We start from the raw sequence: 13,320 nt of genomic DNA on the forward strand, positions 1-13,320 counted from the left end.
CACACATCTTCAAGGGTGGCTTAGAAGCTATGAGTCTAAGTGCAGCATCTGAGAATTTTGGCTTTGAAGCCTTAGCAAACAGTCTAGCAGGGGGACAATAATACTCATAGGAATAAGCAGAATAATTTTTGGTCATGTGAACATGACGGTTCGATGAACCGCTCTCATATTCATATGCCTGAGTATGGTTTCCCTGCAAAACATTTGCGTTAGTGTGACTCAGGTGAGTCTTCTGTCTGTATGAAGCCTTTGGACCGAGGTTTGTCTTCTTCAAGTGAGGTGTCATGAAGACATTCACAGGAAGATTTTCCAGACATGTTTTCGGAACCCAGATCTTCTTCATAGGCGGTCCATTCCTGCAGTTAGTACCAATGTACCTGGCAAACACTTCACCATTCTGATTCTTAAACAGTTTATAGTTTGCATCAAAGTATTCATCAATGATAATTGGGTTAGCACAAGTGAAGCCAGACAGATTGGATGGATCTGCTGAGGATTCCTTTGCAGCAACCCATGTGGTTTTGGGGTACTGCTCAGGTTTCCAGTAAGACCCATCTGCATTAATTTTCCTCATGAACCCAACACCCTCTTTCCTAGGGTTTCGGTTCAGAATCTGCTTCTTAAGGACATCACATAATGTCTGATGCCCTTTCAGACTTTTGTACATCCCTGTTTCAAGCAATGTCTTCAGCCTAGCATTCTCATCAGCAATGGCAGTGGTATCCTCAGCAGAGGGGTTAGTTACCACATCAACAGTTGAAGATATTGAAACAGTAGTAGCAGTGGAACATTCAGCAACAGAAGCAGCATTATCACACTCAATGCATTTAAGACATGGTGGTTCAAATTCTTCCTGAGAGGGACTGATCTGTTCAGCGCGAAGTGACTCGTTTTCCTTTTGAAGATCTTCATGAGCCACCCTCAATTTCTCAAGTTCTTGCTTCCTTTGAAGATAATCATAGGAAAGCTTTTCATGAGTGGTTGAGAGAGTATCATGACGATCTTCAAGTTCCTGATACTTAACGTGAAGGTTTTTTATGTCTTTAATTAAGGATTCAGATCGAGTCATTTCAGCACCCAACAGATCATCGCTTCTGTCTAACAATTTTTGAATATGTTCCATAGCTTTCTGTTGTTCAGTTGCAATTTTAGCAAGTGTTTTGTAGCTAGGTTTTGAATCACATTCAGAGTCATCGTCACTAGATGTTTCATAGCGAGTTGTGCGTGTGTTTACCTTGGCACCGCGTGCCATGAAGCAGTAGGTAGGAGTGGAGTCGTTCTTGTCATTTGCGTCGGTGTCGGTGATGCAGTCATTGTCTTCAGTATTGAAGATGGACTTGGCGACGTATGCTGTAGCCAGACTCGCAATGCCAGAATCAGACTCCTCCTCAGATTCCACCTCTGCCTCCTCAGATGCGGATTCCTCCTCTGAATCCATCTCCTTGCCTACAAACGCACGCGCCTTGCCAGATGAGCTCTTCTTGTGTGATGAAGACTTTGATGAAGACTTGGAAGAAGACTTTGAGTGTTTCTTCTTCTTGTTGTCGTCAGAATCATATTCCTTGCTCTTCTTCTTCCTTCTGTTCTCATTGTCCCACTGTGGACACTCAGAGATAAAGTGCCCAGTTTTCTTGCACTTGTGACATGTTTTCTTCTTGTAGTCATGAGCAGAAGCTTCATCATTCCTTGAGCTTGATCGTGAAGATTTTCTGAAGCCTTTCTTCTTGGTGAATTTTTGAAACTTCTTCACTAGCATTGCAAGTTCTCTTCCAATGTCTTCAGGATCATCAGAACTGCTGTCAGATTCTTCTTCAGATGAGGAAACAGCTTTTGCCTTCAAGGCACGAGTTCGCCCATAGTTTGGACCGTAGATATCTCTTTTCTCAGAAAGCTGAAACTCATGTGTGTTGAGCCTCTCAAGTATGTCAGATGGATCGAGTGTCTTGAAATCAGGACGTTCTTGAATCATCAGGGCTAGGATGTCAAATGAACTGTCAAGTGATCTCAGCAGCGTCTTGACGATTTCATGTTTGGTGATCTCAGTGGCGCCGAGGGCTTGAAGCTCATTTGTGATGTCAGTGAGCCGGTCAAATGTGTGCTGGACATTCTCATTGTCATTTCGCTTGAAGCGGTTGAAGAGGTTGCGAAGAACACTGATTCTTTGATCTCTCTAGGTTGAGATGCCTTCATTGACCTTGGAGAGCCAGTCCCAGACTAGCTTGGATGTCTTCAAAGCACTCACACGGCCATACTGTCCTTTGGTCAGATGACCACATATGATATTCTTGGCAGTGGAGTCCAGTTGAGTGAACTTCTTGACATCAGCAGCAGTGACACCTTCTCCAGCCTTGGGAACGCCGTTCTCGACGACATACCATAGGTCAATGTCAATGGCTTCAAGATGCATGCGCATCTTACTCTTCCAGTAGGGATATTCAGTTCCATCGAAGACGGGGCAAGCAGCGGAGACTTTGATTATCCCTGCAGTCGACATAACTAAAACTCCAGGTGGTTAAACCGAATCACACAGAACAAGGGAGCACCTTGCTCTGATACCAATTGAAAGTGCGTTATATCGACTAGAGGGGGGTGAATAGGCGATTTTTATGAAAGTCTTCAAAACGTGAGAGTTATGAAGACAAACAGTGAAGATTATGCCTATTACTATGCAGCGGAAGTTAGATTACACTAGGCCAGCCATGGTCATGTATTCAATAGAGTGAAAGCGCAATGACAAACAGCTTCAGTGTAATAAGGATCAGGTAGGAAGAAGTTATGAAGCCGAACAGATCATACATTCATGTTGTGAAGACAAAAGATAAAGCAAGCATGCAATGGCTTCACAATGAATAACTGTAAGTGAAGGGAAGTGAAGATGAAACCAGTGACACGTTGAAGACAATGATTTGTTGGACCAGTTCCAGTTGCTGTGACAACTGTACGTCTGGTTGGAGCGGCTAGGTATTTAAACCAAAGGACACACAGTCCCGGACACCCAGTAAAGGACACTTAGTCCAAGACACCCAGTCCTCACCGTTTTCTCCTTGAGCTAAGGTCACACAGACCTCGCTCAATCACTCAGGTAAGTCTTCAAGGTAGACTCCCAAACCTTCACAAACTTCGTTCACTGGCAATCCACAATTTCTCTTGGATGCTCAGAACGCGACGCCTAACCGTCTGGAGGATGCACAGTCCTCAAGTGTAATAAGTCTTCAAATCACACAGACACGAAGACTTAAGTGATGCCCAATTTACTCTGGCTCTGGGTGGTTAGGGCTTTTCTCCTCACTAGGAATTTTTCTTTCAAAGGCTTCGAGGTGGGTTGCTCTCAAACGACAAAAGTCGTGCACTGAAATCTGAGCAGCCAACCGTTTATGGTTGTGGGGGGTGGACTATTTATAGCCACTTGGCAACCCGACCTGATCTGTCCGAAATGACCCTGGGTCACTAAGGAACTGACACGTGTACCAACGGTCGAATTTTGAACTCACACGGCAACTTTACTTGGGCTACAAGTAAAGCTGACTTGTCTGACTCTGGACAAGATTTTCTCTCATAGGCTTCGCTCGAAGACATAGGATTTGAATTAGGCATCACTTCAGTCATTCTGACTGGTTCTCTTCGACCCCACTTAATAGTACGGTGGTTCCTATGACACAACATGAATGAAATAAAACTATGAAGGATCTAGGTCTTCGAGTTCCAAAAGCTTCATAGGGAGTCTTCTCAAGTCATTGTCTTCAATATGAATATCTTCATAAACCACCATTGTCTTCAATGTCTTCGTACATTTTTAGGGGTCATCTCTGGTAGTAAAACCAAATCAATGAGGGACTTCTACCTGTGTTTTCCTGCAATTCTCACAAACACATTAGTCCCTCAGCTAGGTTTGTCGTCAATACTCCAAAACCAACTAGGGGTGGCACTAGATGCACTTACACCAGCTCCTGCCGAAGGTCGTATGTATGATCCCAAGCTATTTTGTCCCTGTTTTTGTGAGGTGGTGGGGCGGGCTGTTGTTCGGCCTGAGTTGCCGTTTTATCCCGACCGCGGGGTGGTCGGTCCGCCGCACTATCCCGACCGCGTGGTGGTCGGTCCGCATTGCGTGAGGGAGGTATGGGATCTGATGCCTACTCATCGAACTGAGGTAGCAGTCTGCGCTTTGGGTAACTCTTGGCTGGGAGCTTGAGGCTGTATTCTTCGGTTGCCAGGACATCAATCCACCTATCAATGAGCAGGTCTTGATCAGCTTGGAGCTGTTGCTGCTTCTTCTTCTTCAGGCTTCTTGCAGTGGCTATTAGCTGGCGCTTGAAGCGCTCCTGCTTAAGGGGTGCCTTAGGCATGATGAAGTCCTCATTGTCGAGGCTCTCATCATCCTTATAGACTGGACGATGACTATCGTCATCTGGGTCATTGGGCATGGCCTGTTTAGCAGGGTTATCTTGCTCGTTGTCTTGTTCCTCCTGTTCGGATGCGGCCCCGACAGGGTCTTCATTATTTTCGGCGTCACCCGGAGTACTATTTTTTCCGGTGCCAGTGCTGCCATCGTTTGAGCGATGAGGCCTAGAGCGGCGTTTAGGGCGCCGGCACTTGGACTGTGTCTCAGAAGGTTTATTCGCAACTGGATCTCCTTTGTCATCGTCACTAGCTTTTTTAGGTGTGTCGACCATGTACACATCGTACGAAGAGGTGGCCGTCCAACGTCCAGTAAATGGCGGGTTTTGGCCTTGCTCCTGGTCGGCATCGTCGTCCATACCATCAATGTCTTCGGAGCTGTAATCGAGCACGTCGGTTAAGTCATCGATGGTGGCTATGAAGTGGGTGGCGGGTGGGAAGCGAAATTCCCCATCATCAGCCTCTGGCTCGAACCGAACATAGTTCGGCTGTGAGTCCTTCTCCAAGGACAAGTTCTTTAAAGAGTTTACCACATCACCCAAAGGTGAGTGCTGGAAGATGTCTGGGGCGCTAAATTTGAAAATCGATAACTGATCTAGCTCGGTGTCCGCAGGCGTACCCGGTCCGGGACTTATAGCCGGAGACGAATCTAGAGTTCCATTGACGCAAATATTGCAGGGTGCCGAGTCCGTGTGCGGCTCCAACGCCGCGGACTCTGTGGCCTTGGATGGCATGATCTGCTCCGGTTCTAAGGCCGTTGCAGCAATAGGGACCATCTCCTGGATGTGATCCGATGACAGATTTAAGTCATGTTCATCGAGGCGAGGGGGAGCGATCGCTGCGGTCTCAAATCCATTGAGGATCAAGCCTCCACGGATATCCGCAGCGTAGTTGAAGCTTCCAAATCTGACCTGGTGGCGAGGGGCGTAGCTATCGATCTGCTCCAGATGGACAAGCGAGTTGGCCCGCAGTACGAAGCTGCCAAACACGAAAATCTGTCCGGGGAGGAAGGTTTCTCCTTGGACAGCGTCGCTATAGACGATTGAAGGGGCCATCAACCTTTCGTCGATGGCACAGTGGAACTCTCAATGAAAGGACCAATGTCGGTGTCAAAACCGGCGGATCTCGGGTAGGGGGTCCCGAACTGTGCGTCTAGGATCGATGGTAACAGGAGACGGGGGACACGATGTTTACACAAGTTCGGGCCCTCTCTATGGAGGTAATACCCTACGTCCTGCTTGATTGATCTTGATGAATACGAGTGTTACAAGAGTTGATCTACCATGAGATTGTAATGGCTAAACCCTAGAAGTCTAGCCTGTATGACTATGGTAATGAGTATATCCTTTCCGGACTAACCCCCGTTTATATAGACACCAGGGGGATCTAGGGTTTACATAGAGTCGGTTACATAAGAAGGAATCTTCATAGTCGGTCGCCAAGCTTACCTTCCACGCCAAGGAGAGTCCAATCCGGACACAGGTATAGTCTTCGGCCTTCATGTCTTCACAGCCCATCAGTCCGGCCCATGGATAATAGGCCGGACGCCCGAGGACCCCTTAGTCCAGGACTCCCTCAGTATGGAGATGCAATTCTATGGTTAACATCATACTTAGCAAGCATTTTATGAAAAGCACCATGAATAAAATTTGAACTACCATCAGTCATTAAATATCTAGGGACTCCAAACCTCGGAAAAATAACTTCTTTAAGCATCTTAATAGAGGTGTTATGATCAACACTACTAGATGGAATAGCTTCTACCCACTTAGTAATGTAATCAACAACAACTAAAATATGTGTATACCCATTAGAGGAAGGAAACGATCCCATATAATCAAAGCCCCAAACATCAAATGGTTCAATAACAAGTGAATAATTCATAGGCATTTCTTGACGTCTGCTAATACTACCAATTCTTTGACATTCATCACAAGACAAGACAAACTTACGAGCATCCTTGAAGAGAGTATGCCAATAAAAACCCGATTGCAATACCTTATGTGCAGTTCTATCTCCAGTGTGGTGTCCTCCATAAGCCTCGGAGTGACACTTGCATAGGATTTGTTCCTGTTCATGCTCAGGTACACAATGTCTAATAACAACATCTACTCCTTCTTTATAAAGGTGTGGGTCATCCCAGAAGTAATGTCTTAAAACATAGAAAACCTTTTTCTTTTGCTGGTATGTGAAACTACATGGTATAAATTTAGCAACAATATAATTGGCATAATCAGCATACCATGGAGTAGTACGAGAAGCATTTATGACAGCTAATTGTTCATCAGGAAAGCTATCATCAATAGGTAGTGGGTCATCAAGAACATTCTCTAACCTAGACAAGTTGTCTGCAACGGGGTTATCAGCTCCCTTCCTATCAATAATATGCAAATCAGATTCTTGTAGCAAGAGAACCCATCTAATAAGTCTAGGTTTAGCATCTTTCTTTTCCATAAGGTATTTAATAGCAGCATGATCAGTGTGAACAGTTACTTTAGAATCAACAATATAAGGTTTGAACTTATCACAAGCAAATACAACTGCTAAACATTCTTTTTCAGTAGTAGCATAATTTCTCTGGGCACTGTCTAGAGTTTTAATAGCATATTGGATGACATTTAATTTCTTATCAACTCTTTGTCCTAGAACAGCACCTACAGCATAATCACTAGCATCACACATAATTTCAAAGGGTAAATTCCAATCAGGAGGCTGAACAATAGGTGCAGAAATCAAGGCTTTCTTAAGTATTTCAAATGCTTCTACACAATCATCATCAAAGACAAAGGGAACATCTTTTTGTAAGAGATTAGTCAGAGGCCTAGAAATTTTTTAGAAGTCTTTAATGAACCTCCTATAAAAACCGGCATGGCCAAGGAAACTTCTTATACCTTTAATGTCCATAGGACATGGCATCTTTTCAATGGCATCAACTTTAGCTTTATCAACTTAAATACCTCTTTCAGAAATTTTATGCCCTAAGACAATACCTTCATTAACCATAAACTGGCACTTCTCCCAATTCAAGACAAGATTAGTATCTTCACATATGTGCAAAACTCGATCAAGGTTGCTTAAGCAATCATCAAAAGAAGTTCCATATACGGAGAAATCATCCATGAAAACCTCAACAATCTTTTCACAAAAGTCAGAGAATATAGCAATCATACATCTTTGAAAGGTAGCAGGTGCATTGCATAAACCAAAAGGCATACGTCTATAAGCAAAGGTACCGAAAGGGCAAGTAAAAGTGGTCTTTTCTTGATCTTATTTTGACACAGGTATTTGAGAGAAACCAGAATAACCATCTAGAAAGCAAACATGTGTATGTTTGGACAATCTTTCTAGCATTTGATCAATAAAAGGTAGAGGGTAATGATCCATTTTAGTAGCTTTATTTAGTTTGTGGAAATCAATTACCATTCTATAACCTGTAACAATTCTTTGTGGGATCAATTCGTCTTTATCATTTGGAACAACAGTAATACATCCCTTCTTAGGGACACAATGGACAGGACTTACCCACTGACCATCAGCAACGGGATAAATTATACATGTCTCCAGAAGCTTTAGTATTTCTTTTCTTACCACTTCTTTCACCTTAGGATTTAACCGTCGTTGGTGATCAACAACCGGTTTCGCATTTTTCTCCAATTTTATTTTGTGTTGGCATAGAGTGGGACTAATGCCCTTAAGATCATCAAGAGTATATCCAATAGGAGCACGGTGCTTCTTCAGAGTTTTGAATAATTTCTTTTCTTCATGCTCTAAAAGGTTAGCACTAATAATAACAGGATATATCTTTTTCTCATCAAGATAAGCATATTTAAGAGTATCAGGTAAAGGTTTAAGATCAAATACCGGATCGCCCTTGGGTGGAGGATGATCCCCTAGAGTTTCAACAGGCAAGTTGTGTTTCAAAATAGGTCCATGTTTAAAGAATATTTCATCTATTTCCCTTCTTTCATTCACAAACATATCATTTTCATGGTCGAGCAAATATTGTTCTAGAGGATCATTAGGAGGCACGTCAATAGAAGCAAGACCAATAATTTCATCTTTACTACGCAATTCTTTATCATGGGGTTGTCTACGAAATTTAGCAAAATTAAACTCATGAGAGATATCCCCCAAACCAATAGTAACAACCTCCTTTTTGCAATCTATCCTAGCATTAACAGTATTCAAGAAGGGTCTACCAAATATAATGGGACAAAAGTTATCTTGTGGGGAACCAAGAACAAGAAAATCAGTAGGATATTTAACTTTCCCACACAAGACCTCAACATCTCTAACAATCCCAACTGGTGAAATAGTGTCTCTATTGGCAAGCTTAGTTGTAACATCAATTTCCTCTGTCTCAGTAGGTGCAATATCATGCATAATTTATTTGTATAAGGAATGAGGTATTGCACTTGCACTAGCACCCATATCACATAAGCCATGATAGCAATGATCTCCTATTTTAACAGAAATAACAGGCATGCCTACAACAGGTCTATGTTTATTTTTAGTGTCAGGTCTAGCAATTCTAGCAGCTTCATCACAGAAGTAAATAACATGCCCATCGATATTATCGGCCAAGAGATCTTTAACCATAGCTATACTAGGTTCAGCTTTAATTTTCTTAGGGGGTGTAGGTTTTATAGTATTACTCTTACGAACCATAGTTGAAGCTTTAGCTTGATCCTTTATTCTAATAGGGAAAGGTGGTTTCTCAATATAAGCAGTAGGAACTACAGGATCAACATTATAAGTGATAGTCTTTTCTTCAACTTTAATAGGTGCAACTAATTTTACTTCAATGGGGGGTTTATATTTAAACCACTTCTCCTTAGGGAGATCAACATGAGTAGCAAAGGATTCACAGAAAGAAGTTACTATCTCAGAGTCAAGTCCATATTTAGTGCTAAATTCACGGAAAACATCGATGTCCATAAAAGATTTAACACAATCAAACTTAGGTGTTATACCTGACTCCTTACCTTCATCGAGATCCCAATCTTCAGAGTTGCATTTAATTCTTTCCAATAAATCCATTTGAATTCAATAGTCTTCATCATAAAAGAGCCAGTACAAGAAGTATCGAGCATGGAGCGATTACTGAGAGAAAGCCGAGCATAAAATTTTTGAATAATTTCTCTTGAGAGCTCATGATTGGGGCATTAATATAACATTGACTTAAGCCTCCCCCAAGCTTGAGCGATGATTTCTCCTTCGCGAGGCCAAAAATTATATATATAATTACGATCATGATGAACCAGATGCATAGGATAAAACTTTTGATGAAATTCCAATTTCAATCGGTTGTAGTTCCATGATCCCATATCATCACATAGACTAAACCATGTTAATGCCTTTCCCTTAAAAGATAAAGGGAATACCTTCTTCTTAATAACATCCTCGGGCATACCTGCAAGCTTAAATAATCCACAAACTTCATCCACACAGATTAGGTGCAAATCGGGATGTAATGTTCCATCACCTGTGAAAGGATTAGCTAGCAGTTTCTCTATCATACCCGAAGGAATTTCAAAGTAAACATTTTTAGTAGGTTCAATAGGTTGAGGAGCAACTCTTTGCTCTACTGGTCGGGGTGAAGATACCCCGAACAAGCCCCTCAAAGGATTATGTTCCATAGTAACAAGTGACAGCAAATTTCAGCACACTATTTAAATTTTTCCTTACCAAATTCCACCTATCAAAGGCGCTTCACTCCGTGGCAACGGTGCCTGAAAAGAGTCTTGATGACCCACAAGTATAGGGGATATATCGTAGTCCTTTCGATAAGTAAGAGTGTCGAACACAACGAGGAGCAAAAGGAAATGACAAGCGGTTTTCAGTAAGGTATTCTCTGCAAGCACTGAAATTATCGGTAACAGATAGTTTTGTGATAAGGTAATTTGTAACGGGTAACAGGTAATAAAAGTAAATAAGGTGCAGCAAGATGGCCCAATCCTTTATGTAGCAAAGGACAAGCCTGGAAAAACTCTTATATAGAGTAAAGCGCTCCCGAGGACACATGGGAATTATCGTCAAGCTAGTTTTCATCACGTTCATATGATTCGTGTTCGGTACTTTGATAATTTGATATGTGGGTGGACCGGTGCTTGGGTACTACCCTTCCTTGGAAAAGCATCCCACTTATGATTAACCCCTCTTGCAAGCATCCGCAACTACAAAAGAAGTATTAAGGTAAACCTAACCATAGAATGAAACATATGGATCCAAATCAGCCCCTTACGAAGCAACTCATAAACTAGGGTTTAAGCTTCTGTCACTCTAGCAACCCATCATCTACATATTACTTCCCAATGCCTTCCCCTAGGCCCAAACAATGGTGGAGTGTCATGTAGTCGATGTTCACATGACACCACTAGAGGAGAGACAACATACATCTCATCAAAATATCGAACGAATACCAAATTCACATGACTACTTATAGCAAGACTTCTCCCATGTCCTCAGGAACAAACGGAACTACTCACAAATCATATTCATGTTCATAATCAGAGCGGTATTAATATGCATAAAGGATCTGAACATATGATCTTCCATCGAATAAACCAACTAGCATCAACTACAAGGAGTAATCAACACTACTAGTAACCCACAGGTACCAATCTGAGGTTTTGAGACAAAGATTGGATACAAGAGATGAACTAGGGTTTGAGATGAGATGGTGCTGGTGAAAATGTTGATGGAGATTGACCCCTCCCGACGAGAGAATCGATGGTGATGACGATGGTGATGATTTCCCCCTCCCAAAGGGATGTTTCCCCGGCAGAACAGCTCCGCCGGAGCCCTAGATTGGTTCCACCTCGTGGCGGTGGAGTTTCATCCCGTGAGCTTTCTTATGATTTTTTCTCGGACGAGAGACTTCATATAGTAGAAGATGGGCACCGGAGGCCTGCCAGGGGGCCCACGAGACAGGGGGACGTGCCCAGGGGGGTAGGGCGCGCCCCCCACCCTCGTGGCCAGGGTGTGGGCCCCATCTGGTTAATTCTTTTGCCAGTATTTTTTATATATTCCAAAACGTGCTCCCGTGAAGTTTCAGGGCTTTTGGAGTTGTGCAGAATAGGTCTCTAATATTTTCTCCTTTTCCAGCCCAGAATTCCAGCTGCCGCATTCTCCCTCTTCACGTAAACCTTGTAAAATAAGAGAGAATTGAAGGAAATATGCCCTAGAGGCAATAATAAAGTTATTATTTTATTTCCTTATATCATGATAAATGTTTATTATTCATGCTAGAATTATATTAATCGGAAACATAATACTTGTGTGAATACATAGACAAACTAAACGTCACTAGTATGCCTCTACTTGACTAGCTCGTTAATCGAAGATGGTTATGTTTCCTAACCATAGACATGTGTTGTCATTTGATTAACGGGATCACATCATTAGGAGAATGATGTGATTGACATGACCCATTCCATTAGCTTAGCACCCGATCGTTTAGTATGTTGCTATTGCTTTCTTCATGACTTATCCATGTTCCTATGACTATGAGATTATGCAACTCCCGTTTGCCGGAGGAACACTTTGTGTGCTACCAAACGTCACAACGTAACTGGGTGATTATAAAGGAGCTCTACAGGTGTCTCCAAAGGTACATGTTGGGTTGGCGTATTTCGAGATTAGGATTTGTCACTCCGATTGTCGGAGAGGTATCTCTGGGCCCTCTCGGTAATGCACATCACATAAGCCTTGCAAGCATTGCAACTAATGAGTTAGTTCTGAGATGATGTATTACGAAACGAGTAAAGAGACTTGCCGGTAACGAGATTGAACTAGGTATTGAGATACCGACAATCGAATCTCGGGCAAGTAACATACCGATGACAAAGGGAACAACGTATGTTGTTATGCGGTCTGACCGATAAAGATCTTTGTAGAATATGTAGGAGCCAATATGAGCATCCAGGTTCCGCTATTGGTTATTGACTGGAGACGTGTCTCGGTCATGTCTACATTGTTCTCGAACCCGTAGGGTCCGCACGCTTAACGTTACGATGACAGTTTCATTATGAGTTTATATATTTTGATGTAGCGAAGATTGTTCGGAGTCCCGGATGTGATCACGGACATGACGAGGATTCTCGAAATGGTCGAGACATAAAGATTGATATATTGGACGGCTATATTCGGACACCGGAAGTGTTCCGGAGAAGTTTCGGATAAAACCGGAGTACCGGGGGGTTACCAGAACCCCCCCCCCCCGGGGGGGGGGGTTAATGGGCCTCATGGGCCCAAAGTGGAGAAGAGGAGGGGCGGCCAGGGCAGGCCGCGCACCCCTCCCCCTCTAGTCCGAATTGGAGTAGGAGGGGGGGCGGCGCCCCCCCTTTCCTTCCTCTCCTCTCTCCCTTCCTTCCCCCTCTCCTAGTTGGACAAGGAAAAAGGAGAGAGTCCTACTCCCGGTAGGAGTAGGACTCCTCCCTGGCACACCTCCTCCTGGCCGGCCGCCCCTCCCCCTTGCTCCTTTATATACGGGGGCAGGGGGCACCTCTAGACACACAAGTTGATCTTGGAGATCGTTCTCTTAGCCGTGTGCGGTGCCCCCCTCCACCATAATCCTCGGTAATATTGTAGCGGTGCTTAGGTGAAGCCCTGCGACGATAGAACATCAAGATCATCACCACGCCGTCGTGCTGACGGAACTCTTCCCTGAAACTTTGCTGGATCAGAGTCCGGGGATCGTCATCGAGCTGAACGTGTGCTAGAACTCGGAGGTGCCGTAGTTTCAGTGCTTGATCGGTCGGGCAGTGAAGACATACGACTACATCAACCGCGTTGTCATAACGCTTCCGCTATCGGTCTACGAGGGTACGTAGACAACACTCTCCCCTCTCATTGCTATGCATCACCATGATCTTGCGTGTGCGTAGGATTTTTTTTGAAATTACTACGTTCCGCAACAGTGGC

Source organism: Triticum urartu, chromosome 1A (genome assembly GCF_056163025.1).
Source record: "Triticum urartu cultivar PI428250 chromosome 1A, HENAU_Tu73, whole genome shotgun sequence".
Classification (NCBI taxonomy): domain Eukaryota; kingdom Viridiplantae; phylum Streptophyta; class Magnoliopsida; order Poales; family Poaceae; genus Triticum; species Triticum urartu.